The sequence below is a fragment of the Lactuca virosa genome, chromosome 9, assembly GCF_052849685.1.
Source record: "Lactuca virosa cultivar CGN04683 chromosome 9, Lactuca_virosa_CGN04683_v6, whole genome shotgun sequence".
Classification (NCBI taxonomy): domain Eukaryota; kingdom Viridiplantae; phylum Streptophyta; class Magnoliopsida; order Asterales; family Asteraceae; genus Lactuca; species Lactuca virosa.
The window spans coordinates 90,534,895-90,546,164 of NC_136434.1; the positions used below are offsets into that span (position 1 = coordinate 90,534,895).

Here is an 11,270-nt window from a genome sequence, read left to right on the forward strand (position 1 = left end):
CTAATACCAATTGAAGGTTTGTATAGATCGGATACACTTCAAGTATGAATAACAAACGTAAAACTAATCTAAGAAAAATAATGAAATAAAAGTAAATAACACAAAAGTGCTCCAAATTGTTCTTTCACAAAGAAAGAGTTTTGTCTTCACCAAGAAGACGAGTTTGTCAAAAAGACGATTGACACAAAGCCACGATCACATCATTAGGGTTTGCCTTAATGTTGTATATACAGTAAAACCTCTATAAATTACTAATGTTGGGACTGGGATATTTTTTTATTTAGTAAGATATTATTATATCGATAAATTAATAAATTATTAATTTAAAGAGTTGGCTTATATTCGTGAGCAACTCTCAAATTAATGCACCAACCTTCAAAATTTCCATGTCCGTTCATTTTACCTATTTGAATAAAATAGAAACAAGGACCTTCAAAATTCCCATGTACATTTACACATTAATGAACTTGTCAAAACATTCGATTTGAAAGTTAGTCAAGGAAAAATATTAAACACTCTTAAGATATCATGGGAGCTCATATCGGCTAACTTTGACAAAGATGGATCTTCCAAGCGTCACAAAACAGCCAAGTATCCGGACATGGAGAAAGTTGTTTATGAATGGTTTCTCTAACATCAAGAGCGTATGAATATAACTGGAGAGTTAATCATAGAGAAGGCGGTTGAGACGTTGAAGCTTTTGTATCCACATGATTCTTCTAAGCATAATATTTCACAGGGCTGGCTTGAGAATTTCAAGTTAAGGAATGGTATCAAACCGTATCGCCGATTCGGAGAAAGTGGCTCAGTCGACACACATGATATGGAGAATAAATTAGAGTCTATAAGGGAAAAAATTAATCAATTTCCAAGGAAAGATGTTTTTAATATGGATGAAACTGGTTTGTTTTACAGGTTACAAGGTGACCATTTACTTGCAACAAAGCAACTTGAAGGTAGTAAAAAGGGAAAGACTTACAATTTTTATTTGTTGCAATGCGGATGGCTCAGAAAAATTCCTCTATGGATCATTGGTAAGTATGCAAACCCATGTTGTTTTAAGAATGTCAACATGAATTGCCTAGATTGTGAATACTGTGCCAACAAAAGAGCATGGATGACTGGGTTGCTTTTCGAAGAATATGTTCGTTGGCTAGATGATCAAATGCATGGTCGAAAAATTCTCTTGGTAGTGGATAATTGTCCAGCCCATTAAAAAAATATTCAAGGGTTGCAAAACATCGAGTTGTTTTTTCTACCGCCAAACATGACTTCAAAAACGAACCATGTGATGCTGGGATAATTAGAGCCTTTAAAATGTACTACCGTAAAAGGTTTTATCGTAAGATTTTGGAAGGTTATGAGTTGGACATTTCTTCCCTAGAAAAGATTAATATTTTAGATGCCTTCAACTTGGCTGTCTCGGCTTGGAGAAATGTGAAACAAGAGTCATAGCAAATTGCATCCGACACTATAAAATTTTTCCGGCTAATCCAAACGGCTCAAATGATTTAAATGATGTAAATTCTGGAGATGACATTCATGAGCTTGAGAACTTGATTACGGGAATGCACTATCGGCACAAAATGGATGTGAATGAGTTGTTGGATTATCCAGGTGAAAATAATGAATGTTACGAGGTTCAAGGCATAGAAGAAATCATCGCGGATACCGTTTAAATTTCGGTTGATGATGAAGCTGATGATGATTCTGTACCTTTGGAACCAGTCACTCGGAAAGAAGCATTGCAAGCGGTAACAACTCTTCACAACTTTTTGTTGCAATACGAGAATACAGTGCCTTAACTCTTTAGTGTAATTAGGAGATTTAAAGATGAACTCAATATAGATTTGAAGTTCACAAAAAAAACAAGTGACTATAGATTCATTTTTTACTAGACAATTCTAGAATTTTGGAATATTTTAGTAATTATTAATTTATAGTTTCGCTGGGACCAATATATTTACATTGGGATTTCAAAAAAAATATTATTTTATTATTTTATCGATTAGGGTCCAATTTTGTACTGGTCCCAAGTTGGAGCCGGTCAAATTGTTAATTTTATCGAGGTTATTAATTTATCAAGTATTAAATTATAAAGGTTCTACTGTATACTAATATATACATGTATATCCCTTGATTGAAGTGATTGCGTCTAATCTATACTAAGAACCGATCTTATCACAAAGATACCAGATCTATGATCTATTCTATACTTATCTATATCATTACCTAATATACAAAAGATTACAATCGCATAATTGAACTGTAAGCTGACGCTGATAAGCTTGATACACTGGCGATATAGATGTAGTAGACGTTGACGCTGATCTATCAGCATATCGTGTGTTTGACTCATAAGATCATAAGGTATGACCTTATAAAACTCCTAAAGCTGAAACTAGATACTGCAAATCAGTCAATAGCCTAAGGTAATTAAATTTGTTGATTGCAAATTTGTTAATAACAGCTAATAAGCTTGAACATAAAATGTACCTAATCATAAGACTGCTTGTAGCATAATGCTATTTCTGTACAACCATTTTCTCTCTGATATCTTCTAAAAAATTTGAATTTTGATGGAATTTTGTTACAACTGCTTGTAATCAAAAGAAAAAAATTAGATTGACGTTAGGAATTGGGATACGATCAGTTTGATCTAATGAAACTGAAGGGAACTGAGTGGTAGAACTAGGGCAAAAATGTTATAGAAAACAAATGACGATCGAATCTAAGAGATGGGGGGGCCCTTTGTATAATATATATATATATATATATATATATATAATAAAAAACACTTCATAATAGGTCTATGTGGTAGTAAAATGATGGAAATGCCCTTCAGTTAACAGACAAAGCTTGACAGAGTGAGCAATAATGACTGTTTGTTAAAAGTTTTGAAACCACATGGGCTGTCTTCGAGGTTTTTTAGACTTAAGGACTATATGACAAATTTTTGAAAAGCACAGTGACCATTTATGTTTTTTTTTCTAGATATTATTTTACTAAGTTAATATGTTATTATAATTTAGATGTAAAGGTTGGATGTTATGTTTATCATAATAGTTTCATTTAATGACAATGACGACAAGGTGGTGATGGGAAGGGGTGTAGGAAGTGAAAACACGACAATACCCTCACTTATATCTCTCATGTTCTCACCTGACGCTAAGAGTTACACATGGTTAATTCTCGAGGGCTTGATTATTACATTAACTTTCAATAGGGGTATTCGACGTTAAAATCGCAATACAAAGATTAAAAATGTTAAAAATAGACAACCATAGGGACCAAGACTATAAGTTACTCTAAGTGTAACACCCGAATTCCAATTGGGTTTTTCATTCTTTGATTCTTAGTTTTAAAGTCCAAGGAATGCTAAAAGAAAAGAACGAAGCAGGAGACATGATTGAGTTAATCACAAAAAAATTAAGGAATTAGGATGGAGGCGTAGGGTGTCTCTGTTTATTTAGCCATGACTAGTTTGTCATATACAATTGCGAGGTGCTCATAAGGAGGCGCAAAGCGCCTAAGCCCGTGGGCTGGTGTCATTCTCTCGGAATTTGGGCCTATTTAAGAGCATGGACCTTTAAGGTTTCATCATTTTCAACCTCCACCTCCCCAAAAACACATATAATAAAACCCTAGACTCTAGTGAAGAGTTTTGAGCTCATCCCCTCTCCTAAAAATCCATTTTGGTGCTTATTTGGCGATCTTTGGTGCTCCAGAGTGAAGGAAGCAAGAAAGATTGATCAAGGTAGATTTGCATTTGAAGTATTCAACCTTCTTATCACTTTCGGTCCCTTTGAGGCTTGTTCCATAGTGTTTTAAGGACTATTTAGCTTATGTTTGATGTTTGAGTTAAAATATTGTCATTTGGTAGAGTAGAGAGTGCATGCAAGAGGTCTCTTTACTCTATACATGAACAAAAATGAGTTTTTGGACATTTCTTAATCTAGGCTTTTAGATCTTGGTTGTTTGGAGTGTCTCAATGGATAAAGTTGGAAACTTTATCCATTAAGAGACTAGTGGGAATCATATCAGGGAGTTAGAGCCCTTGACTTAACTGTTTAAGTCAAAAATGAAATTTAGATCTGAAAGGATGTAACGCGCTTCTAGAGTGTGCAGAGTACCTTTGAGTTTTTTTGAATTGCGTCTGATTTAAGATGGAAGTCGACTATTTTGTCACTTTGTGTACGTTGGGCGTCCATGAAGGGGCGTGGGGTGCATGTGATCTTTTCTATTGACTTTTGGTTTTTTGACTTTGAGCATTGACTAGTTTGACTTTTGGATGAAACCTTGATGGAATTAAGTATTTGACTAAGGATTGGTATTAGGTAGCTCGTGCTAGTTGTTTCATCATAGAGACCGTTGTTGAGTTCCTTCTATTGGCTCATGTGAGTTTTCTCACTGTATTATATGTTACAATATATATCCTCTGTATGTTAGGATGTGGTGGTGTTGTAGTATGTTGATTAGGAAAGTAGGCTAGCATAGTGTTTTGCGTGTTGATTGTTTGATTGATTGATTGTATGATATGTCGACATGTTATGTTTTGTGAGTTGATGGTGGATTGAAATGTAGGGCTGAGAGCTTAGATTATTCCCATTTAGGCTTAGACGTGCAATGGGTACGTTAACCGTTGGTTCATGGTTAGATGTACACTAGAGCTATTAACCGATGAGATGACTAGACATGCACTAGAGCTGTTAGTCGTGACTAGATGTCCACTAGAGCTGTTGTTCGTTACTTGTTCAGGTGGATCGACATTAGAGCTAAGAGCCTCATTTGTATGCATTGTATGTGTATTGTGGTATATGGTATTTTGGGAACTCGCTAAGCTTTAGCTTACAATTATGGATTTAATGTTTTTAGGTTGTTCCCTAGATCGTGGTTAGGCTCCAGTTTTACTATATTGTACGCGCATCGCAAACGCTTATGACTTATGTTGATTATGATGTGATATTGTGTTTTTCCGAAACTTGGTTTTAATACATTTTTAAACTATGGTTTTATAATGTTTTGACTTAACCTATTACTCTGATCTTTTATGAAAATGCTTTGGATAAATTACTTATTATTTTTAAAAGAAAATTTTGGTTTGAAAATTGGGACATTATAGTAAATATTACATAGAGGTGAAAAAAGTACACATAAGCTATCCTATACTTCAGTCGTGGCAGATCCTCAAAAATAGAAGTAATCCGAAAATGAAAAGTATGTATGTTGCTTGTTCTATGGTTGTTATAGAAATATGATGATCTGACATCAAATATTCTAAAAATATGCAAAGAAAAACACCATAATCTTCTATGCTGATGTATTTTTAAGGGAGCACACAATTGTTATAGACGTAGGATGACAAGATGCCTTGGCAGTATGCCGACATTCTCCAAATCTAGATGTGATTTAACAATATAGTGACTTTACATTGAAATATGTAGGACCGTTTCACTCTCCGGTCTCTCATACCCCTCCCCCATTCCATAGTAAGATTGTGGTATATACTGACAATCATATTATCAAATCATAGCTTTGCCTAAGGGGTGTTCCGGATTTCGTCTAAAAACAACTTATTGACTTATTGGCTTTTTGAAAAGTCGATAAGTCATAAAAACTGTTTGACAATATGAAAATGACTTTTAAAATAACTATAACACTCGTTTGAGGAGAAGGAAGCCTTTGGTGAGGATTATCATCTTACAAGCAGCATATTCATCTTCTAGCTTCTCTTCTGGACTTGGGTGAGTGTTCAAGACTCAATATTTTCTTTTCTAGGTTGTTAGATCTTGAATTTTCATCCCTTTTCTTCATGCTTTGTGGGTCTTGGAAGGTGAGATCTCTTAAAGCTTGAAACTTTATGAATCTCCAGGCCATTTGGAGTATTTAAAACTTTGGATTTGAAGTAGACTTGAGTTTTGAGGCCATGCATGGACTCTTGGCCCTTTTGCCCTTATTTTCCCTAAAAAGGGAAAGGACATGCATTGGACATGCATATCCCTAAAGCTATGATTTTTATGGTCCAAAAGGTGTAAAAAACCCTTCTAGAAACTTTGGAGAATTAACTCTAATGATTAAGTGCTTAATGAGTAGTATGTGCTTTATGCTTCCATTAAGGACTTGGGGCTTTGGATCTTGACTTATTGGAAGGCCTAAAGGATAAATTTGTAAACTTTATCCATCTAGGTTATGGTTTGGGCCTAGTTTGAGCTTGGAAACTCCTAGAATGGGCTGGAAATCAACTTAAGGAATTAAGTCATTCTGACTGATCTCCATGACATGGTGGTTGGGCTGAGCACGCATGTTTTGTCGTATTGCGACCACGGCATGGCCATGGATGGTCACGATGTGGTGTTCAACTGTAGGTTGACTTTGACCTTTGACTTTGAAACAAGTTTGACCTAAGAGTATTTTGGGTATTAGAGTGGTATTTGAGATTTGGTCATTATTTGATGATTAGTTTACCAGTTGAGCTGTCATTTGGAGTTGTGTCCTGTTCAGAGATCTATTTCAGACTGAGATGTGATTTTTTCTTACTGTACTTATGGGTCGAAGGCACAAATGTCATAGTGAACTGTAGATATGCTTGTTAGTCTATTGACTAGTTATATGATTATGTGTTACTGTTATATATTATCTGTTATGTATATGTCGACATAATATGGTTGGGTTGAGGCGTTACTGCTTTATGTGGAAGACAATAAACCTGGGAGCAAGCCAAAGATAAGTTGTGGGCCCAAGAGGCAAGCCAAACTTATCTTTTGGGATCGGGAGTATGTCGGACATGTGTTGTGAGCCTGAAGGCAAACTAGACTAATGTTGCGGACTCAGAGGTAATCTAGTATGTTAACTGTGGACCCAATATGCATACTGCTATATGTTGTGTGGTGGTACTTTGGGGGAACTTACTAAGATTTGGCTTACAGTTTCAGTTTTATGTTTCAAGTACTTCGGATGACCGGGGCAAGGTGAAGGCGTGATTGTACACATTCTCCGATGATATGTTTTGGGAGATTTTTATGATACATTGGTCTTGGGAGTATTTGTATTTGACACATGATTTGATATGGTATTGGGTTGTAAACGATGGTTTCTTTTAAATTAAAATGAAAATTTTTATTGTGATTTTGGAATGTTACAAGTTAGTATCAGAGCCCTAGTTTGAGAGAATTGGATGAGTATTCATGTAAATCCAGACTCAAACTAAGGATCTGTAAAGGTTTTCAAAATAATTTTCAAAAAAGATTCCCAAAATAGTTTTCAAAAGTAAATAGAGAAAGACGCGATGTGTATGATCAGCTGGAGCAAGGAAGTATATTCCAAGTTACCACACTAATATTTGTTATGATATGAGTAGAACTACATGCTAGTGATAGGCTAGGGTTCTTCAGTGACTGCATAATAGAATTGTTTGATATGTAATGCATGATAGCCTAGGAGGATTTCTTACATGTTAGATGAAATTGACATCATTACTGTAGTTGCTTAGTGTATGCACCATAATTGTACATAACTAAGATCTTATAGCATGAGAATGTTTGACTTAGCCTTATTTCCTGTTCTTGTCTGATGAAGGGCTTACAGTTGGGTCAAGTATTCGACTGTCTATGGGATCCAGCGTTATGTATGATTAGCATGCACGAGTGGCTACATCGCTTATTAGATAGTAGGCTTGTTAAGGAAAATGATTAGCTACTCTCGAGATAGCAAGGATAGGATGTATGCGTATCCTAGTTGCAGATTTGTTATCGGGTAGTATGTGATGATACTTGGAACAAATACGGGTAAGTATGGAAGGTAGTATGGGTCCGTACTACTGGAAGCACGGGACCCGTATGTGTTACAAGGGAGTCAAAAACCCCAAGGGTTAGCCTCTTTGTGGTGATCGTATAGTGTAAACGGTGGCATTTTATGATGTATCTATTGGTTTCTTTTCAATATGGTGTTCACGAGAGGATCAGGAGCGGGTGGCCAGGATAGGTCGTGGTTGACTGAGGATCGGATTCATGAGATGATTGCTGCTGAGGTGGCTACTGCGATCCATAGTTCTATCTGGGAGCTGTTTGGGTCTATCAAGATCACCATGATTAAGCTATTTGACCAACACTATGCTGAATTGAGTGATACCATTGCTGCTGCAACCACCACGGTTGTTGTTGTCGTAGGGGTTCGAGGAGAGAGAGCTTTCCAGTACCGGGACTTAAAAAATACGAAGCCCCCACAGTTTGATGGGGACAAGGACCCGATTGTGGCTATAAGGTGGATGTCTGATGTGGAGGGTTTTTCTTCACATGCTCTTGCCCGGATGACCAGAAGGTCAAGTGCGCCCTGAACCTTCTCCGCTTGGGGGGTGAAGGATTGGTGGAGGTTAGTGAATGGTTCATACACTCCTAAGCAGAGAGCTGATGTTTCATGGGAGCAGTTATCAGAGATGTTCCGTCTAAGATATGTTCCCTTGGTGGAGAGGGAGATATTGGCTCAGGAGTATCAAAATAGAAAAACTACAATCAAATAAATAAGAGCATTGGGTGGTTGAATATATAAATAAAGATGTTACATAAACATACATTTAAATCAAAAGAAAAAACTAACATTCGTCAACTTTGCTCAAACAAAAAAAACCTATATCCGTTTTCTGAATCTTCTTTCTTCATTTAACACCATTCAACCATAGAAACTTGATGACAATTCTTCACTAACCTGCAATCAAAATATTTTTCTTGAAAAAGAAGAATCAGAAAGATATCCAAGCAAAACATTGATGTTTGGAGAGTCACATTCAAGATTGAGTAATACACACAAATCACATATAAAGATTAAATGAGAAACTGAATATAAAGAAAGAATAGAAAAGCTTCGTTTGTTTTGGTTGAAAGAAAAAATCATACTGCAATTACCATCGATGCGACATAACTCATTTCTTCAAATCATTATATTTGGATCGTGAATGCTTCAACTATATGAAAACTTTTGAATCACAATATCTTCAACCAAATGACGACTTTTTGTAAGAAAAATGTACTAATATAACTACATATATAACAAGAGAAGGCAAAAAAATTATTGGAAATTTATAAATACTATAAATGGTTTTAATTAAGGAATATAAAAAGTTATGTAGGTTTCAAATCAACATGGTTTGAGAAAACAAAATATCTCTAAACATTTGATTTTGAATGGTATGATTTGAGAAAACAAAATATCTCTAAACATATGATGTTGAATGGTCTTATTTATATTACTGGAAAAAAATATATAACACGATCAAATTATGAGTAAAAAATGATATATTCATCCACAACCTTGACTTGTAGAGCTCTTTTAGGAACTCTATCACTGCAAATACGTTCTAAAAGAATTGTGTCTATTGAAAATTTTTCTTTTCATTTTCTTATGACATCCTTTTTACATGTAAGATTTTATATAACACAAAAGACACAAAAGATTGGCATTTTTATAGTAAACTTTTCACTAAATGCTAATTAAACATAATATAAGTTATAAACTTTTGAGTGTTAAATCATAATTAAGAAAACTTTTGAGTTGCATTAGTTAAAAAAGGGGTTTCAAATGAATGTGGTTTGAGGAAGTTAAAAAATGGGGTTTCAAATGCATGAGATTCAAGAAAAAATGCTAGTTTTATAAGTATGTACTAGACGAATTCCCGCGCGTTGCGCAGTGTAGGTTAAAAATATATTGTTTTATAAGTATGTTCAAAATGGTTATATTATTGACATTAACTTTGACATAATATTTTGAACAATATTATTCATTGACATTAATCCACATTCATCATTAATAAAATTAAATATAATTATATATTTAATATTATTTTTAACAATTTTTATGGTTGATTAATTTAAATTTTTACTTATGCGATTATTTTCTAATTTCAATAATGATGTTTATTTAAAATACAATTTATTTGTTTTTAACGTTATGTAATTTATAATTTGATGTTATTATCATTTAAAGTTATTGTTCTTTAGTTTTAAACCACCTATTATTATTAATAAGTTAAAGAAGACTTTTAAGAAACTCTTAATATTAATATTAAAAAGTTAAACATACACTAAATAATAAACTGATAAGATAGACAATTTGCATTTCAAAAGAGATTTGCATGGATAATATAACATATCCATGATTTTTATAATTTGATTTTATTATTTATAATTATGGTTCATTAGTTTTAAAACCACTTATTATTATTAATAAACGAAAGAAAACTTTTAAAAGACACTTTTTATTATAATTAAAATGTTAAACATATACTAAAATATAAAGTGATAAGATAGACAATTTACATTTTAAAGAGACTTACATTGATGTTATGTATAATATTGCATATCCATGATTTTTTATTAATTATTACTTTGAAGCAACACAAACATACAAACATATATACAATATCTAATTAAATACTATCTATATCACTTTTGCATAACATATGATCGATAATATGAATCTAATCAAATTTACATTAAAGGTTCAACCACAACATACAATGATTGTTTTAAAAGAATAACTAAACCAAGAAAAATATAAAAAAAATAGTATATAACAAACTTACAAATTAAAAACTTTAACATAATAACATGGCTCGAAAAATGGTCCAAAGCCCTCAAACCAACACAAAACATTTAAACTTGTTTTCTTTGTGAATTTTGTATGTGATTTGTATTTGTGTGTCTACTCAAAGAGAATAACATTTTTATAGTAGATTATCCATTAATTGCTAATTAAACATATTATATAAGTTATAAAACCTTTCATGATATGTGATTAATTACTTTGAAGGTGAAAAGGTGTGGGGATTTCAAATGCATGAGGTGCTTGGAAATTTGTGTGGGGGTTTCAAATGCATGAGGTGATAGGAAAAATGTCTCCTTTATAAGTATAGTATGATAGTATGATAGTATGATATAGATTATAAAAATATATTTAGGAAATATTTTAGTTAAAATGAGATTACAATTTAGTTTTTGCATTTAGCACTACAATTTATCACTTTTAACTATTCACAAAATATTCTTTGGGTTTTTAACTAAAACTGAAATTTATATTTAAGTTGACACTGTAATGTTATATTTAAATTAACAATTTAAGTATTTTGTCCAAACTATTCGAAAGTTGTAGCTTTAAACTGATAATGGTTTACATACAACAACATATTAAATCTAATAAATTAAGTATAATATGTTAAAAGTTAAAGACATAACTTTATAAGTAGAAGTAAAAATATTATCTTAATATTAAAATTTAGTTTA

At 33.2% G+C, this 11,270-nt stretch overlaps 1 pseudogene; it reads left to right on the plus strand.

Annotated features, from left to right (window-relative positions):
* The first annotated feature begins 218 nt into the window (after positions 1-218).
* On the plus strand, positions 219-1,805 carry LOC145139510 (CENP-B homolog protein 2-like; annotated as a pseudogene).
* Positions 1,806-11,270: the final 9,465 nt, after the last annotated feature.